The 20,854-nt window shown below is 40.5% G+C and overlaps 1 protein-coding gene across 11 annotated transcripts in view; it reads right to left on the bottom strand.

The window, feature by feature from the left end:
- Positions 1–20,854, bottom strand: part of camta1a (calmodulin binding transcription activator 1a) — a 636,729-nt gene that overhangs the window by 463,308 nt on the left and 152,567 nt on the right. The gene's annotated exons all lie outside the window — the stretch shown is intronic.

Here is a 20,854-nt window from a genome sequence, read left to right as displayed (position 1 = left end):
GAAGTCAGGTCAGGTACAACCCTAGTATCTGCTAGAGTGTCTTCATTCGGAAGAGCAGCATTCAGTGTGCTTTTACAAATGGTGTTTCACTTCTATATGTGTGAATAACTAGCTTAATTGAAGTCGCTGCTCCGTGGAACAAATTACAGGGGGTAGTCACAGTGAATTTTTTATTTTTTTTCCCCGTAATACAGGAGTCATACAACACTCTCTGCACTTTCTCTCTTTGCCACTCTCTCTTCCTTTCTCTTTTGTTCTTCCCTCTTTCTTTATCCCTTGCCCTTCTGAAACGATGCCAGGGCGTAATAAGGAACGGAGGCACTAAAGCTTAAGCCAATCAGCAGCCAAAAGCAGCAGCAGCACGGCTAAAAAAGCCATTAATGAAGCCCTCTCCTGTCCAGCAGAGTCACCTCACTAAGGCAACCCACAGGATTCCCGCTCCCTCATCATGTCAGGCCTCCTCACGCCAAGCCTCCCACATCCAGCGTGCCAAGCCAGGAGCCAGGCTACAAATGACAGGTAATTAAGACACATACACACATTGGCATGGTGTTGTTGGTGACGTGGGAAGGTGAAAAAAGAAATAGGAAAAAAAAAAACAGGCTGTGTATAGAGACGACGTGCTGATGTAATATCACAATGCATTAGGCTGGATGGAATCATTAAATATTATTAAGGTGACGGTAAGCGAACAAGTCATTGCCTGTTTATTACACGCTCGAGTGACACCCTTTGTGACACTGACCCAGTCAGAATAGGGCTTTTCTTCTCATCCGATTTGATGGCAATGGCCATCTTATTGATTTCGTTATCCTGATGCTAGGTAAAGAGGGAGCTGACAGGTGGGATTCAAGAGCAAAGTCATTTGCCTGGGCCGCCCGCCCGACCGCCTCTGCTGGGGACGTTTTTTGTTTTTTTTTTGCTTTTCGGCCTCCGTGTTGATAATGATGAAGCACTCACTCTGGATGCTGAGAGAGAATGTCACAGCACATTGAGATTCAGCGGCAGGTTTTTAATAGACGCCGGCGTCTTCCCCGTACACCTCTCTCTGGGATGACTTCTAACCAGTCACTTTTTTGAAGCCACTACTGAGGCAGCCGGGGGAGCCGATGCAGAACGTTCAAAAAAAAAAGAAAAAAGGAAAAAAAGGGAGAAGAGAGAGAGAGAAAGGCACGGCAGCGGGAGCCCGAGAAGAGTAAAAAGAGACAATTTAAACAGCGTCTTTGATAAACCCCGCTTTTCAATGCATAGCGTGTTTTACTTCGGAGGAACAAGGGGAAAATAAGAATGCCAAGGCATGGCGCACCTCATCGACATGTTCGCCGGGCACCTGAACCTTTCCAAAAACTAAGCCGGGAGAGTGAGAATGAGAGAGAGAGAGAGACAGAGAGAGAGAAAGAGAGAGATCCTTAAGCAGACCCCGACTCCCCCCCTTTAAAACTCTCCTCTTTGATCTTCTCCTCTCCAAAGACAAGACCCTGGCTGGCTGAGCTGTTCACGCTGCTCAAAATTCAGGCATCCGCCCAGGCCTGCGCATCTCCCTCTCATCCACAGTGCAACGTCATTTCATCCACACCGTAAAAAGACCGGGGCATGTTCTGGGCCCTGGTTAACTCACATGGTTTGCCAGGGAAGCCACACATTGCTCCGGCCCGGAGTCTAGCCGTGGCAGCGCTGAGATTGCCTCTGTTACCGGCACGCTCGCTTTTTTTCGCCCCATTTATTTACTACCTTCTCCTGGTATTGATCCATTCTGCTAAGCTCCTGGAGGAACAAGCCTTCTCTCTTACTCTCACGAAGGGCTGCTTGACCTAAACCAATTAGCGAGGCCCATACAATAAGAAGAGACGAGTCAAAAACTCCCAGGGTGCCCCGCACCATTCAAGGAGTAAAAAGAATATCCCTGGCACAGACTCAATCCTATGACATTCCGATACTCTGTTCGTCCTCCAGTCTCTCTTTAGGTTCAGGCTTCAGTTTCACTTGTTCAGCCATGTTCAGTCTGAATTCAGACAGGCAGTCAATGTGATTTTTTAAAGCACATTTTATCCAGTGTATTCAGCTGTAAACATGACTTTTCTAGTTGGGGCAAGAGTGAAGTCATTTTAAAAAATCAACTGCCAACAGACCATTTTCCCCTTCTTTGGTTTCTCATCCCATTTCCCAATTTCTATTCCCAAATAGAAAAAAAACACAACATCTGTTAAACACACACTTCACTACCCGATACTTGGGAACACTTGGCTGGAAATTGGAAATGACTACACACAGTCACTTTTATAGACATGCTGAAATGTGGAACTCAAAGCTCATCCCTCACAGAACTTTCTGATGTGTTCACACTTACTATGGGTGGCCTTCATTAGTTAGGTTACTACTCACCCTACCCGGCAACATAATCACTTTGCATCCGGCTATAAAATAATTCTGCAAAAAGCAAACATCAGATTAAATCTCTTAATTTTGCGTGTTTATCTTCTCATAGCTGTAGTGGAATACCACTTATTTTGCATTTTATTTGCCAAAAATTGGTCAGAAGATCTAGTGAATATGACTGGCTTCACTATCTTTGGGTGGTTAGGGTGACCCTCCCTCTCCCCAATCAATCAGCACAATGCTAACCAAAGTGGGAGACTATTAATATATGCTAATATAACAAAAAGTTAATGTTGTCCTCCAAGTGTGTTAAGGGGTCCAGTGGAAATTTGAAAATGTGTGCTTGGAGGAGAGTTCCAGCTTCTAGGTCAAACTGAAAATGACCAAAGAGGGATTAAAAAAAAAAAAAAAAAAAAAAAACAATGGATACAACTAAAAACATCATCTCCTACATTCATCCTCATTCATAAACATCACAACTGTATTAATGTTTTCCATACTATGATGAGTTCTACTGGTTAAATTAGGAAGGATGAAAAGGATCTACGCTTATTTTAATGTCTATCCAATTATCCCCCAGTTTTAACTATTATCAGATCTGCATTATACATTAGACTTTCAAAAACGATACAATATCATTTTCTCTGTGGCTTTGGATGTTATTTTTGTAGAAGTCAAATTTTAGTGAAAGTACACTAAGCCCCCATAATTAGTTCATTTTTATTATTACACAGGAAGCCAAATGATTTGCTTCCATTCCAATTCCAAACACTCTGAAATGAACGGATTAAAAATGCTAAACAGACTTTAATGCCTCCCACCTCCCTTGTTTGTACAGATTTATCCTGTTTCGCTATTTCTTAAATAACTCTTCTATTCCCCTGGCTGCTAAAACGGGCAACAGTGTCTGGGCCAGGGAGAGAAGCTCATCAGCAAGTTTTCACAGGGTCGTCCTCACCCTTCCCATGAGGCTCTGCTCTCGGCGTTAAAAGGAAAAACTCTTCTCAAAAAAAAAAAAAACTATTTTTCATTCCAGTTTTTCAGAGTGGTTTAAAACAATTTTGGTGCCTTTGATGAAATGTATGTTTCTAAAGTAAAACAGAGCAAAAATCCTCTCCCACTGGCTTCCGCAGGCCACAGAACTGCATTTGAATTTGGGTTCAAAAAGACTTGTACATCCACAAGCATAAAAAAACATCATATGTCTGGATTATTATTGTATCAGAAAGGATCTAGGAGTCTAGATCTAATCAAGATTTTTTTTACTATACAACAACAGTCTTCATCCGTGTTCTTGGAGACCTTAATCCACCCCACCTGATCCAACTAATTACTGCTTTCAGAAGACTTTGATTGGCTGAATTGGATGTGTTAGATTGTGATGGGTTGGAGTTGAAACTGGCATGAAGATACAGTAGATTTTCAGAAGGAGGTTTGGAAACCACTGCCATACAGAACTACTGTAAAACTTATATCTGGTTAAAGGTGGAAGAAACGGAACACTAAATGCAGAATTACACACAGTGACGGGGAATCTGTGTACTGATAAAGGCTGTTTCTCTTCTTTATAACACTGTTATCATAAAGTTGTAAGGAGTTAATGCTTAACATAGTTATAGTTGAGAAAAGAATAGTTTAAAAATGGAATTTAATCACCAACTTGGGCCAAAGTTTAAAATCCAGGATGGCTGCACTCTCATTAAATCAGTTGTACTTTCACCACTTAGTTCAACTTCTATCTGCAGAAATGAATAAATGAAATTTAAAAGACCAAAATAGTGTACAATGCATTTCTAGTACCACTAATAATGCATACCTGGATCAACGCAAAAATCAACAAATAAATATGATATTTGGAGTGTCTTATTTGAAAAAAAGTAGATATTAAGAAACATTCAGTTTTTCAATACTTTAATAAAATAAAATAAAAAATACTGAAGATGATCTGTTAATCCAACATCCAACACATTGGAATCAATGCAGTCCAAACAATGTTATCCACCCAGAAGTATCTTCTCTGCTGTAAGATATTGTTAATTTGATAAATATTAATGCCCCCCCCCAAAAAAACAACTAACTTATTTTTTTTTTAAACACTTCATGTAGGTGTGTCACAATAATTACATTATCAGTATACCATACAACTTATAACAATTGCAATATTTCTGTTAATCGAAATGGCAAAAAATAAACAGTATATTAAAAATATATTGCAATTTTTAGCATGTAGCATGAATGACCAAAAAACTTTATATTCCAATTTATTATTAAATTAAAGTTTATACATCTTTAAAAGGGTTTAATTGTATTATTTTGATACAATATAATAAATATGTCGGTAAAATAAAATGATTTTAAGGTTGCAATACTACTACAATACTACAATCATATTATCAATTATTGCCATTATTTTCCGAACAATATACTGTCCATAAAAAATAGTCATTGTTACAGGCCTAACTGCATGCAAGCAGGATAAACTTCCTGACCACATCTGAGACCCCACCAGTGGTCTTCACCATCAGAGCCCAAACATCCTCTGTGGAGAGTATGGAGAGACCCAGGCTGTAAATCAAGGAAGATGAACTCTCCTGCAAGCTTTATTGCTGTAATGGACAAAAGGTTACTTAGGAGAGCTAGTCTTCTCCAGAGTCCTAAGTTTTCCCACCTCCTGGATTATTCTAAAACACTTCAGAAGTGTCCAGAAATTATCGGCTTTATCTGCGCTCTATGGGGACAGCCCAACCACTAATCCAGCCATAAAGCAATGTCGCTGGACAGAGTAGCACTTAAGAAGAACTCCATCCCCAAAGTGTGTGGCCCCTTTCTGTGACCTACGCCAAGGTACAGACTGATTTATGACCATGCATGGAAACTACCATTAATAATCCTAATACAGTCTGTGACATATGAAGGACTTCCAGAAGACTTAGAGTGATTAGACTTTTTGGATGGAAATGGTCTCAACCACAGGGAATGCCAGGCTTTTAGGTCCATCAGTGTAGTTTTAACCAATAGGAGAGCTTGTATTGATGTAGACACAGTAACAAGATGCTCCTAAAAACAAACAATTCTTGACTGAACTGAAATTTTAGCATTTCACAAAATGTTAATGTTTAAATATATATAAAAAACTATTTATTCTAGACTTTTAATACTTTTAATACATTTAAAAACAAGAATGTTTGTACCTTAAATGTAATCAAATTATATATGGAAGATGGGGCAATATAGAGCTAGTAGTAAGGTAAATAAAACAACAACCATGATGTGATTTTACACAGTTAACATCAACAAATGATTGTGAGCAGGATTTGGGAAAGTTTTGAGTAGCAAATATATGGTGGGGATCTCCAGTTTGTCAACAGATTCAAGAAATAACTGCTATATCAAACCTGCAAAACATTGTTATATTCACAAATGCTGCTTATTAAACAGAAGCCTTATTTAACCATGTCCAGGAGCAACGTTGACTACCCTGGGCTTCTGAGATGGACCATCACACAGTGGAAACATGTATTGTGCTCAGAAAAAAACGTATATCAGATAAGTTTTGGAAGAAATAAATACTGCATGCTGAGAATCAAGGACAAAAATGATCCTTCAGACTTGTATTACCAACAGTCCAAAAGCCAGGGTCTATCATGGTATAGGGTTGTGTCTGTACACTTCTGAAATTGCAACATGAATGCAGAAAAGTGCACTAAGATCTTAGAGCAACATGCATGCCTTAAAACAACATCTTTTCCAGGAACACCCATCAATTTCAACAATTTCAACTTTCAACAAGACAATGCAAATCCACATGCTGCACACATTACAAAAGCATGGTTGCAGAAGCAGAAGGTATGTTGCTGGATTGGCTTGTCTGACTTGTCCCTAATAGGGAATGCATTGAGAATTTTGAAACAAGAAGATGTTTTTGGATAAAATAACACCATTGGATTGGATCAAATAAAATATTTCACACTGATAGTTAATGTACTGCTGTACAGTGACCAGGCTGAAGGTTATATGGTCAACAGCAGAGGAAAGTGATGATATTATAAGTTATATTAGGAATATACTGTATGTGGTAGGTCCTTATCAGGTGTTCCTACAAGATGGAAATGATAGGCTAGCAAAACTGTGGGGGAATATTGCATCACTGCATGAGTGGCATATCAGAGTTTGGAAAAAGTAATTTTGCTGTCGAGTCGAAGCCTATGGGAAGTAATTTTCCACCATATTCCGCTTACTTTAGAAGCATGACTTTTCACCAAAAAACAGACGTCGTTTTAAAATTCTCTGAGAACTGGAAGAAAAAAAAACACATTTTTGTGATGGGCTTCAGGGCTGCTGAAAATCTGCTCAGAAAGACTCCACACTTCTAACAGTCTCTCATCAAGCAAAAAAAGCTTTATCTTGTCCTGCTGTCCATTCTAATGCACATCAGGATCTCTTGAACTCAATTACAGACACCTCTTAACCAGGTCTTAATCTCAGCACACTTCGTCAGGAACAGGGTGGTTAGATAGATGGATGGTGTGACACCTTTCCAGCCCTGTCACAGAGGAGAAAACTCACTGACACAATGGGTGTGTGAGAAAATATTTATATTGTATAGTATCACAATATTTAGTTTTGCTATACTGTATCGGTTTTTATTAACATAAAGCATTGTCATATATAAAAACTGGAGTCAAAATAGGTTCATATCATGTTGTGTTTAAACCCCACCCACTAGAGAAAGGTGCTGCATTATGTTGACTTGTTAACAATTTCTTTTATGTCTCTATTTGTAAGCCATTATAAATGTGATTGTAACTTATTTTCTTTTACTAAGTTTTTTTTTTTTTTTTTTTTTTTCTAATTTTTCCTATTTTCTCCCCAATTTCCACGGCCAATTACCCAACCCACTCATTAGGACTCCCCCTATCACTAGTAATGCCCCAATACACCAGGAGGGTGAAGACTTATACATGCTTTCTCCGACACATGTGAAGTCAGCCACTGCTTCTTTTCGAGCTGCTGCCGATGCAGCATTGCTGAGCAGCCAGCACGCTTGGAGGAAAGCACAGCGTCTTGGTTCTGATACATCAGCTCACAGACGCCCTGTGCTGTACACATCACCCTAGGAGTGATGTGGGGAGAGAGCGCCATCTACCCACCCAGAGGGAGCAGGGCCAATTGTGCTCCCTCTGAGCACCAGCAGCTTGATGGCAAAGCGACCTCCCGCTCACAGTGGCAGCGCTTTAGACCGCTGGACCACTCGACATCCTGTCTTTCACTAAGTTTTAATGGATATAAAAGTCTTGTTTTTTTATAGTAAAGTACTATAGTTTTCCACACTTTATTTTGGGTGGTCATTTTTAAATTAATTAAATCAAGATTTCCATTGAATTCTTTTGAAGTTCACTCCTTTTAAATTGTTAATGATAGAGAGTAAGATATTTTATGGGTGTAATTTACCTGATGTTAGTTTTTGTGTGTTTAAATCAGGCGCTCACATGTTCCAGGAATGGGTGGACCAAAGACCACAGCACAAGTTTCCAGCAGCATTATTTGTTTTTGTTAGGACATTACCTGTTAAGGATTACCTGATTTTCCAATTATTTTTTTTAGCTTTTTTATAGGGTCATGCATGTTGTATGTTGTAAAATTAAAGAAGGGTTCCGAAACATGTCATACAGTATATACCCAACATTAGTGATGGTGTTCCAAATTTTAACGTTAGTGATCTAGGGTTAAACATTTACAAAAGACCACTCAAAAAAGTGTTACCCTTACAGTATTTCAATATTTTAAATTGTAAGCCCTGTATAGTGATATATATACATCATATTGTTAAGACACATCTTGCCAAAACACGGCCCTAACATGCAGGCCATTTTTTACTTGGCCAGCATGCACAGTAGAGCTAAGATTCGGAGAGATGAAGACTCATTCATGAGGAGCTTTGTCTGTGGGCTGGAGCTGCTAGCTGAAGCTGTAATGAGGCAGCACTGCTCTGAGTGCTCTGAGCAGCCTGTTCTCAAATAAGACAAGCGGTGGGCTCAGGGAGTTCCCTGCTTTGGCGCACAAACAGCCAGGAATAACCTCTCGTGACAGACGACCTTTGTGGGCACAGGCCACGACTCTGTGGCTGTCAGCATATCTGATGATCATTTGAGAAGCGAGTGAAAAAGTCAAGAGACTGACTTCCTTCTGCTGATGTTTGGTTCCGTTATGGTCCCAGGGCTCAGCTTGTTCCTAAGAATTGGCATATACCCCGCGTAGGTTACCCTGCATAGAACTCCCATTGCAGTGAATAGGGGGGCAATAAGCTTTATTTATGCGGCACTTTTCATACATTCACCTTAAACCAACGAGGAAAGGATCAAGAGAAATTCAAAATAGTGATTTTTTGGGTTTCTATAGCTAGTACCCGCTCTGTTTTTGGCCCAGAGATGCAGTTCTCTTGAAAGTGTATTTTTAATCTTAGCATGAGACCGCTTTGTGTTTTATTTAGCTGTTTTTTCAGTACTGTTTTATTAAAATAGATTCTCAGTTATTAATGAATATATGCTATTTAGGGATGCACCGATGTGGGGATTCTTTGCTGATGCTGATATTGAATATTGCACATGTATACTGTATATGTGCTAAAGCTGAAATACACATTCATAGCTCACAGAGAGACTGCACAACGTGGAATAACTTTAAAACTAACAAAACTAACTAAAAAATTAATCAAATCAATTAATTTTAAAGTAGTACTTCCAGTGTTGGCCAATAGTAGTTGCATGGTCAGCTTTACTTTCTTCCTTTTTTGGCATACAATTAATACACCAGCACATATTGGTTTTAAATAAAATTGGTTTGGGACAGAAAATGTAAAAAATAACAGACAAAACCAACATAATTCCAATTTCATTCCTAATTTGTTTTCAGCTACAAACAAGATGAGCTGTTCTGCCACCACCTTGAATATCAATTGTTTGATCTTCGAACTGTGATAATGGAGCTTGAATTGGTCAGCCTGATCAGTCCAATGCAAAAAATTAATAAATAAATAAAGAAGGCTCTGACTGAAAATTAACATTTTTTTCATTGTTCATTTCATTGTTGTCCCTCCTATAAGTCAGCCACCGCCTTTTTTCGAACTGTTGCTGATCCAGCATTGCCGAGTAGCATCACGGCGCACTTGGAGGAAAGCGCAGCGACTTGGTTCCGATACATCAGTTCACAGATGCTTTGTGGTGATTGACATCACCCTAGGAGTGATGAGAAGATAAGAAGAGCACCATTAACCCACTCAGAGAGAGCAAGGCCAATTGTGCTCTTTCAGAACTCTGATGGAGCTGATGGCCAGCTGCATATCCAGGATTTGAACCAGCAATCTAATTTTAATGGCAGCGCTTTAGACCTCTGGACCAGTCAGTGCCTAATTTTCGGGCTTGGGGTGAAAAAACGCTTTAAGAGATGATCATTACAGAAAATAAGTACAATAAAAAAACAGCATGCATTATAATGAAGTAACTAATATGAATAATATAGAGAAACACAAATTCAAGCATTACATTCTAAGCTGTGTATCTTATAGTGCTACAGGTACAGGGCTCTGCCAAGGTGAGGGCAAGTTATTTACAAGTATGTGGCAAATTGTAAAAGTTGAGGTGCAGCATGTTGGGCACAGCCTGACAGGTAGATATATTGTTTTCTCTGCCATACTGAGATGAGCATCAGCGTCTGTCAGGACGTTGGGGTGCAGGGTCTGCACCGGATCGGCGTGGATTCCGGCAAACACCGGGGCTCGCATGTAATTAACAAGTGTTTATTCTCCTTCCTCGTCTGTCAGTCTTGGAACTTCTCGGGATTCTGACGGAGTTGTCAGCCCCGACGCTGCGGCCCCACGTTATTAACTCGAGTCAATAGAGCGGTGATCTGCGCTCGACGCACTCGGACTGCGATAGGTGTGAATGTGCACGTCCCACCCACCTCCGCTGCCCGAGTTAATTTATCTGGGAGATAAGCAGGTGGACGAGGGAGGGAGATGGCGTCAGAGCGAGCGGCGGGCCTGACAGGCCTGGCAGAATGAGTGACACCGCTAATAGCGCAGTCCCATTACCTCGCCACATGCCTCTCGCCTTTTATCTACCGCCAAAGGATTGTTTGTTTGCTTGTAGGATGATAATATTTACTGGGCTTGGGCGCCTCAGACATAACAAATATATTTGTGAATTTTGAGTGGATTCGCAGTGACGTGTGGACTGTGCTCCGGAGCAGGAGTTCAGTTGAGGTGGCAGCGCTCAAGAATGCTTTAACCAGGCCATGAAATTGTGTCTGTGTTAGAAAGTAAACACATCAGCTCCGTCTTCCGAGATTTAACCCGGCAGCCGTTGAAGCTGAAGTACAGTAAAGTGAAGCTAAACTTGATTGAGCCTGGGAGCAATCTAGAAAAAATATTAGTTAAAAAAAAAAATTATACAGCTTTGCAGTCCATCATTTTTTAGACTTGATGTAAAAGACATCATTACTATACAAATGAAAGTTTTAAAACTTTATGTGCTGGTTTGTTTTCACACAAGAATATCTGGTGTAATTTTGCAAAACCTTGGTTGCTTGCTGATTTTTATTATGTTGCTAGGAAATAAACTCTAAAGCAGCAATCAAAAACACTTTAGGTTGCATGGCTTTTCACTGAGCAGGAGCTTCTCCAAACAAGCAGCTGTTATCAAGACAATTTTCACCCATGCAGGCCAGTGCGAGACATTTGCTATCAGTACCCACACTCACTCCACAAGGTTGAGCTTATTACAGTAATATTACTCTAGTCCTATTAAAGTGTGGCTTTATTAGGATATATTGATAAACAGAGAAGTTACACAATAAGCTGAAGCAGTCACATTACAAAATTAGCAATCACACAACCCCATACATGGCAACAGGAGTGGATCCACACCTGTTGCCATGTATGGGGTCATGTGATTGGTTATTACAGTAATATTACTCTAGTCCTATTAAAGTGTGGCTTTATTAGGATATACTGACAAAAATAGAAGTTAAACGATAAGTTGAAGCAGTCACATCACAAAATTAACCAATCACACGAGCCCATACATGGCAACAGGAGTGAATCACCTCCACACCTGCAACGGATCACATTAGAGCCTGCTAAAAATAAATACTAAAACAAACAAATAACAAGTAGCCTAAGCTTTTTAGCTGCTAAAGTGCTAAAAGAAGCTTTGCCTAAGTTTGTTAATTTTTTTTTTGGATGATATATAAACTACTTTATTATCATTTAAAGACCATTGTATTGCACTGATATACTGCTAATGCTGTAGCATACTAATGCATTTACACATTACTTTAAGAAAACAATCAACTAAGAATGTATAATATTTAGAATATTTAGACACTGAGTAGACAATGGAGTATAAAAATGTAATTCCCTAAACTTATCTCTGTAAGTAAAATAAGTAAGATAAAAATCTCCAAATATTTTTGAGATCATGTCGATAAATTGTTACAATAATTAAATAGGGTAATTATTCTGACAAGTGGGATTACCTCTTCAAGGCTTTGCCAAGTAAAGGGTATGCTCTTTACAAAAGTGTGTGGCAAACTGTAGTTAAGTTAAGGACATGTTAGGTGCAGTAAATCTGATCACCTCCTCAGCAGAAAATCATGGCTATACAACCCTCCTAAGAGCCCAAGCCCTCACAGCTAACAGCATTAGCGGATGCTCTAAGACACTTACTTTGCTGGCTTGCTAAATGTCTCATACATAAAATGGGTTTTAAAGAGAAGGCATCTGAAAATGTACATTCAGACATATGCTGAGATATTCATTTCATTTATTCATTGAAAGCCATTTAGTAAATTGCATGAATCTCATGAAAAGGAATGGCAGTGACGGCTGGGATTCGCATGGAAAAAAAGGAAAACCTACTTCAAGAGGAAAAGGCTGATTCCACAGCAGCACTTATATTTGAATGTGGAAGTGGGCAATATGGTGATATTTTATGGTAGTGTGATAAATATTATTATTGTTTTGACAATATGCATTAAGTATATTGATGATATCATGTTTAAAGAACACTGAGTAAACACGTATTTCATTACAGTAGTCCTGATTATTTGTGTAATGTGCAGCAAAACTAAATGAAAATCACTGTGCTGTAAAGGAGTGTAGAAAAAAATAATATCATATGGCAATATTTCTGCCAATACTGGACCGATTTTGTGTGAGACCGTGGTTAGTTTTGTATTGTGTTTAAACCCCACCCACTACAAAGCAGTGATGTACTTCTGTTGTTACGATTCGGATTGGATCAAAACTTTGGGAGTATACTTTTCTTTTATTCAGATTTTATAAATAGTTTTTTCTTGCAAATACAAAGCCCTACTATGAATGAGAATTTGAGATTTTTTTATTTTTTTTTACCATATTACCCAGCTCTTTATAAATCCAAATGCTGATCTACTGCTGGTAAACAACAATGAACTAGAAGAAAATGTTGAAAGAAGAGTAAAGAAGGTCCTCCCTTTGCCCTCCATCTTGCGATAAAAGTCGTCCTGAAGGATCCAGGTGCTGAGCAATGTAGACTGAGGGATATTGCTTTAATTGGTGAGTTACTGATCTTGCAAGAGTTTTCGGTGCCAGACGTTAGCGTCAATGTTTCCGACGCTTTTCTGCTGCGCAATCACAAAAATGATATTGGGGACAGCAGGTGATCCATAAAAGCTGCTTTAAAGCCTTGTTAATTATTCCTTTAGAAGTCTAATGAACAAAGGGGATAAAACAGGAGCAGGGTGAATCTATCTACACGGGGGAAGGAGGAGGAGGGGTTGTGGGTAAGGGGGGGGCGGGGGCTGTAACTTCAGCTTCTGAGACCTCTCCACAGCGCCACATCAACAGAGGCCTACTCCTTCGCCGTTACTCAACTTTATGAGTGTTAGTTAGGGACTCCTGTGCAGCATCTGGCGCTGTTTATTTAGAAGCTAATGCGTCTCTTCCATACTAGGTCTTCTTCAAGAATATTACTACGCCGACAGTAATGTTCCTCAAACTCCTAATTTTAATATTTAATTATGATCCTTCTTATTGTTCGGTGGACATTCTGAAAGAGATAATGGGAGATGGGAGTGGGAGAATTCAAGGACACAGCAGAAATTAAAGTCCTCTTAGTCATGTTCTGTAACACAGGGGTTCTCTAACTTTTTGCAGACAGGGACTCATTCTAATATTAAAAATATATATACAGTTGTGGTCAAAAGTTTACATACACTTGTAAAAAAACATAATGTTATGGCTGTCTTGAGTTTTCAATAAGTTCTACAACTCTTATTTTTCTGTGATAGAGTGATCGGAACACATACATGTTTGTCACAAAAAACAGTCATAAAATTTGGATCTTTCATAAATTTATTATGGGTCTGCTGAAAATGTCACCAAATCTGCTGGGTCAAAAATATACATACAGCAACAAAATTTGTCAATTTTGGTGATGTAGCGAGTTGTGTCAATCAAATTAGCTTCATGTCATGGCCTCTTCACTTCTTGTAAGTGATTCTGATTGACTACAGCTGTTGACTTCTCATGAGCCCATTTAAATAGGGCTCATTTGACCCAGTGATTAGACTCAGCTACAAAAGCTACAATGGGAAAGTCAAAGGAACTCAGTGTGGATCTGAAAAAGCGAATTATTGACTTGAACAAGTCAGGGAATTCACTTGGAGCCATTTCAAAGCAGCTACAGGTCCCAAGAGCAACTGTGCAGACAATTATACGCAAGTATAAAGTGCATGGAATAGTTGTGTCACTGCCACGATCAGGAAGAAAACGCAAGCTATCACATGCTGCCGAGAGGAGATTGGTCAGGATGGTCAAGAGTCAACCAAGAATCACCAAGAAGCAGGTCTGCAAGGATTTGGAAGCTGATGGAACACAGGTGTCAGTCTCCACAGTCAAGCGTGTTTTACATCGCCATGGACTGAGAGGCTGCCGTGCAAGAAAGAAGCCCTTGCTCCAGAAAAGGCACCTTAAGACTCGGCTGAAGTTTGCTGCTGATCACATGGACAAAGATAAAACCTTCTAGAGGAAAGTTCTCTGGTCAGACGAAACAAAAATTGAGCTGTTTGGCCACAACACCCAGCAATATGTTTGGAGGAGAAAAGGTGAGGCCTTTAATCCCAGGAACACCATGCCTACTGTCAAGCATGGTGGTGGTAGTATTATGCTCTGGGGATGTTTTGCTGCCAGTGGAACTGGTTCTTTGCAGAAAGTAAATGGGATAATGAAGGAGGATTACCTCCAAATTCTGCAGGAAAACTTAAAACCATCAGCCCGAAGGTTGGGTCTTGGGCGCAGTTGGGTGTTCCAACAAGACAATGACCCAAAACACACATCAAAAGTGGTAAAGGAATGGCTAAACCAGGCTAGAATTAAGGTTTTAGAATGGCCTTCCCAAAGTCCTGACTTAAACCCCATTGAGAACATGTGGACAGTGCTAAAGAAACGGGTTCATGCAAGAAAACCATCACATTTAGCTGAACTGCACCAATTCTGTCAAGAAGAGTGGTCAAACATTCGACCTGAAGCTTGCCAGGAGCTTGTGGATGGCTACCAAAAGCGCCTAGTTGCCGTGAAAATGGCCAAGGGACATGTAACCAAATACTAATGTTGCTGTATGTATATTTTTGACCCAGCAGATTTGGTGACATTTTCAGCAGACCCATAATAAATTTATGAAAGAACCAAATCTTATGACTGTTTTTTGTGACAAACATGTATGTGTTCCGATCACTCTATCACAGAAAAATAAGAGTTGTAGAACTTATTGAAAACTCAAGACAGCCATAACATTATGTTTTTTTACAAGTGTATGTAAACTTTTGACCACAACTGTATATCTTTGGATCTCCAGATATAAAACAGCTAGTTGGATGACTAGGAAACCATGTATAATTGTTGATGCTCTGCTTTGATGCATTGATGTACTAATTATTAACTTTTTCAACAATCATTATTTCTGTAATTCAATTTAAAAAATTGATTTCCTTCTTTTTTTTTAATAATTTCTTTCAAACCAGGGTTTGAAACTTGAAGAACTACTACAGCCCACCAGTCCAGAGCTGTTTTCCCAATAATTTTCGAGAAAACAAATTACTTTGTTTGTCTAAATCCCTGCTTACTTTCACTTAGTATTGCCAACATTTTACTGTTGCATACAGTTCCCTGTGTATGCTTATGCTATATTACATCAGGTCCTGGCCAATCACCAGTTTCCACCTGTCTATAAAACAGCATGACTTACACACTTACTTTGCTGCTTTTATAGGCCAACAGCTCATCTTTTTTCCCTTCCACCTCATTACCCAGTTGTTCGGCTCCTCCCTTCCATTCATGTATAGATTCCACAAGTGACGAGACATGGGCCAAGAATTAGAGGCCTTTGCCAAAAAATTACACAAATACTAGACCTTATAATTATGTTCTATACTAACTCTGGATGTATTTGATCTTTGTTTATGTGCTCAGTGATAAGAGTAGTAATATGCAGACCCTCTTGGTTGTTTGTCATGGACCCCTGAAGGTCACACTTGACTAGAGAACCAAGGCTGTAATTAATGTACTGTAATAAATGCTAACCATCTGCCATATAAAACTAATTTGTGCAAACAATATTTCAGACTTATTTACCACAGTTCTTCAAACAACCAACTGAAACAACTAGTTGGTGTCAGATCCATTCACCAAAAAAGAAAGTCATTGCTGAACTAAAGCTCTTACTGCTTAGTCTTGCCAACTTGCAGACTTTTCCTAGATTCTACAGCCAATATTCAAACACCAGATTGTCCAAAAAACAGCCATAACCCCCAAAATCTGCCAAACTGAGAGTGTTTTCCTCTCTGTGAGCTCTTGACTGGGTCAGAAAGGACAGAGGCATTGAGCAGAGCTGAAGCCGAGAAAGGCTTTGATGGAGTTGAAGAAGGAAGCCAAACTTCTTTTGGCCTTTTAAGCTCATTTAACAGCTTTTCTTCTTCTGCCGAGCTAAGCTAAGCCGAGCTAGGCCAGGCTCGTCTGGTCTGGTTCGTCAAAGGTGCAACAGCCATTCAGTATCCAGAGCCACTGCCTTAACTGCTCTGCCATTGGTCAGCTGCTGCTGAGGGGTGAATAATGAACAGCTATTCAATCATTCAGCCCCCCATTCATTACTCCACAGTCAAATCCTCCTTATTCCTACACTCTCATTGGCTATTCATAGCAGATCCGCAAAAAAATCCATGGTTTCCACATTATGGTATTCCAGTAAAATGACAGGGGTTTAAGCAGAGGACAGGAAGTGCTGAGGTGGCGAATGTGTTCCTCTGCTGGGATTCTGGGCTGCTTTAACAATGAGACTCAGTCTCTCCCCACAAGCATATGGATATTTCTGACAACATATTTTTTTCTATGTGTTTTGGTCTCCTGCATAAACAAAAAAACAGAACTTTTAGCTCTGAAAGCCCAGCTTTTGAAAAAAAAAAAAAAAAAAAAAAAAAAAAAAACACTTTCCAGGTGGTATTCCATTTCCGAACGGACGGATAAAATGTTTCCTCTTGAACACGCTGACATCACAGTGTCGACCTGAGCATAGTCATTTACATTTGCATGATTTAGAACTCCTAAATGAAATGCGAGATGAGATGTTTGTGTGTGTGGATGGTAATGTCAGGTTTAATTAGATGTTTTCAATTCACTCAACACAATATGTAAGTCTCCTTCACTTTTAATGCATTTCTTGATATTGCAGCAATTTTTTGCCATATCCCATGGAAGCTAAAGAACGTTACACTGATCTGAGGGATATGGGTGGGAATGCCTTTTCATCACATATTATGAGTACACAAATCGAATGTTCATCCATCTGTCACCCACTATCAGGCCTTGATTGAACTCTAATTTGTAATTTACACAGCCTCGACATGACTAGTATTCAACTTTATAACTTTATAACACCTCATAACTTACAGGTGTTAGACTGTAGACTATAGGTGTAGGTGACACTTAGTGGTAACACTGCTATCCTAAGACTTTTGGTATATCAGTGTATAATAGAGCTATACACTCGTAAAATTTTGTTATATTGGAGCGTTTTGTCCATTGGTTTGGCTTGTTTTAACACAAGGAAAACACCACCAAAGTGCACCAAAATGCAACACAATGCACCAATGTCTCTGCTTATTGGTCAGACCTGTCTTGGGAGGGAGCAAGAAAGTAAATACAGTAAGAAGTTTCTGTGTTCTGAAATAGAACGGATTTCAGCACAATTATCATGGAACTGGACTGAGACCACTGATAGGTCCCTAAGAGGTTGTTTTGGTCCGCACCCGAGTGCAATTACAGTTTTCACACCTGTCAAAATGAACAACATTAACAGGAGTAAAAAGTGCAGGTGTGAAAACACCCTTAGTATAGGTTTAAATTCCATGTGCAAAGTTTGATCTAAGTCTGCTCTGATCTTCTAGGATATACCTTTGAAGGTGAGCTGAACTGGCTTTGCATATCTTCTGGATAAGAAGTGGACGTCCTAAGAACCGAAACAAATAATAAAAAAAAGCCTTCTGTCTATAAATACTACAAGCTGCAGAATGGTCGTGAGCAAGACTTTTGCTGACTGCAGTTTTCAATGAAATGCATTGTGCTTAAAGAAAAAAAGAAAAACGGGCTGGTCTCGCAAATAAAGAACAAATTGCCCATCAGACTGCAAAATCAAGTGCCTTAATTTCTGGAAAAACGCAGGAGGGAGAGAGGAGAACAGACAAAATAGTGCTGGAGGGTAAAAGGAGGGAGGAGGGGTAGAGATGGCAGATGAGAGTAAGGGAGTACAGAGAGAGAGAGAGAGAGGGAGAGAGAGAGGGAGTAAACAGAGGGAAAAGCAGGGACAGAGCCTGCAAGAGGAAAGCTGTTGCGTGCCAAAGCTACTCAGTGATCTAAGCAGAAACAGCAGCATCTGATCACAGTAAATCTTGGGCTCGGAGCATAAACACGCTACAAAACAAAGAGAAATTAACGGTGGCGAGCGTCTTGCCCAGTGTTTGGCCTGCCTCTGCACTTCCATAGGAACAAGTGCAGCGAGCTGGAGTCATCCATATTGATGCTGGGCGCAGAACAGGCTTGTTAACACAACTCCCGTGCACCCTGACCACCAAACTGCGGTGGGAGTGTAATAGTGGCCGTGTAAAAGCATATGCTGTGATAAAGAAAAGAAAAAAACAGCACGGATGAGGATGTGGCAGGAATAATCAGCATCAAAAAGGATGTGACAGGAATAATCTGCACAACAAAGCGAAATTAGGACGGCCAGATTCGGGCAAGCGGAGACTTTCGGCTCACGCCTCAAATCTGCTTACGCTGACGGGGGAAACAGGGAATTAGTCAGCGTGCATTCAATCATAACCCCATCCGATAGTGACGGTCCGAAATGCTAAGTATGGACTTTCTTGCCTGCAACAGTGGCATTCCGAAGGAATCCAATAAGACTGCTGTATAATTAATGCCCTATTCCGCACGTTCCCAAAATAGTTCGGGATACAAATCTTTAAATAGACGCACTCATAACACTCTCCCACTGGTGAACACCACCCGCATCTGTAATAAAGGAAAAAAAAAAAAAACACTGGCACACAAGCTATGACAGCAAAACAGGAAGAAACGGGAGGTTGATGAATTAGCGTAATGATTTTTCTTTTTTCCCCCCGTAATATCGTTCGCAGACGCTAGCCTGCAGGAAATTGCTGCTCACAAATTACAGGCTCGGATCACACGGAGCATGCTCCTGCTCATCCTCACTCTTTCGTACTGAACGAGAAAGTGCCATTATGCAGCAGCAGAAGCAGAAGCAGCTACAGCAGCTACCCCCCTGCCCTCATTTTTTCTTTTTTATTTTTTACTTTTCAAGGAGTGTCACCATGCACCCTTCCTTTCCTCCACTGAGTGCAAGCAGCGTTCCGGATTGTCACATGCCATACTAACAAGCGCTCAGCTCAGTGGGGGACGGATCCTGCACCCCTCCACCACCTCACTAGTGGCCTGACACTTATGACAATGAGTCGGCTGGAGGACGGAGCTAGAGGGAGCTGCAGGGATCGTCTGGGGTAAGGAGGGTGGTCTGGGATGGGAAAAGTGCAGGAGTGCCTGCTGGAAAACTACCTGAGTTGTGCAGGAGATGCTATGTGACTCCGCCCTCTGTTTAAGTCTGAGAAACCTTGCATACTACCAGGTAAACCAGGTTTACTCTTCTCTCGATGTTAGTAGGTAAATGAATGTGAGTAGTCAGCATATATCCTGTCAGCATATATTCCCCTGGCCAATCACAATGCTACAAGTTTTCACCCTCTCTTCGAGTCTGAGCAACTTGGTGAGCTAACACTAAAGCACTAAAAGCTAAACAAGTTTAACTGGGAGAACTAAAGTTAAGGCAACAAGGCCTTGTCTTCCTCTCCATGCACAGTCCGTCACTTCTCGGCTTAGAAAGTTCCTGCGCCAGTACTGCTGCTTCTTTTTAACGGAAAGCTAATTAGCACTGAACGACTAACCTTGGAACCTCCATCCCACTCATAGCCAAAAAGGTCTTGGCCACAGTACAATGCAAAAAAAATGAAGCGAAATGAAATGAAGCTGGCTGCTCTGGAATCTATTGACATGTGAAGGATAAAGCTGTGGAGGTGGTGGAGGTGGGGGAGGTGTTGGGAGGAGGCAAGAGAAAAGCTGCCACCCTGCTTGACAAATGTGTCATCAGCGAGCTCCTCCGGAGAAAACGCCGGGAAGAAAAAAGACGTCTTTGGCTTTGTTGTCCGCTTCATTTGAATAGCATTAATAAACATACAAAGCTACTGTAATAAATAAGTCCTCTGCGCTTTTTAGGCAGTTCCGGTGCATTGTGCCGCTCCTGAATAAATTAGCAGCCTAATTCCAGGGTTGCGTAAGGCGCATAGCCAGTCAGGGGAGAGCTAGATGGAGCCGATATAGCTTCGGCGAGGGGAATCTCTAAAGACTGCGGTAATTGAATTTCCACAAGTTTCTTGTTTATGCCATAACAAAGGAAATTAGATAAAGAGAATACGAATGAAAGCGAGTGCTGGAATGTAGCTGTCACAAAGAGCCAGCATTCCACCACACACACACACATTTACAAACACGCACAATTATAAAAAAAGCGTAAACAAATATATCAGAAAAGGCTTTCACATGCAGTTGCATGGGGACGAACCATGGCCACAAATAAATGAAGAAAACAAAAGCGGCCGTTCCCCGATGCCTTGACTTTGCTTAAATTGAACAACGCCTTTCTCAACGTGTTGGTTTTAATTCTTTAAGCTCTGCTGATGAGGGGCATATGTATGACTGATCAGCACTTCTCGTTCCTCATGGTGGAACGAGGCCCCTGAGACTGATCTAAGACCAGTGAGTCAGTCTTTCGCTGCAGGCTGCAGAAGTTTCAGTGCAGGGACGCTGCAGAGGCCTGCT

Source organism: Astyanax mexicanus, chromosome 13 (genome assembly GCF_023375975.1).
Source record: "Astyanax mexicanus isolate ESR-SI-001 chromosome 13, AstMex3_surface, whole genome shotgun sequence".
NCBI classification, from domain to species: Eukaryota; Metazoa; Chordata; class Actinopteri; order Characiformes; family Acestrorhamphidae; genus Astyanax; species Astyanax mexicanus.
Note: the sequence above shows the minus strand (reverse complement) of the source record. Positions and strands in the feature narration are given on the sequence as shown.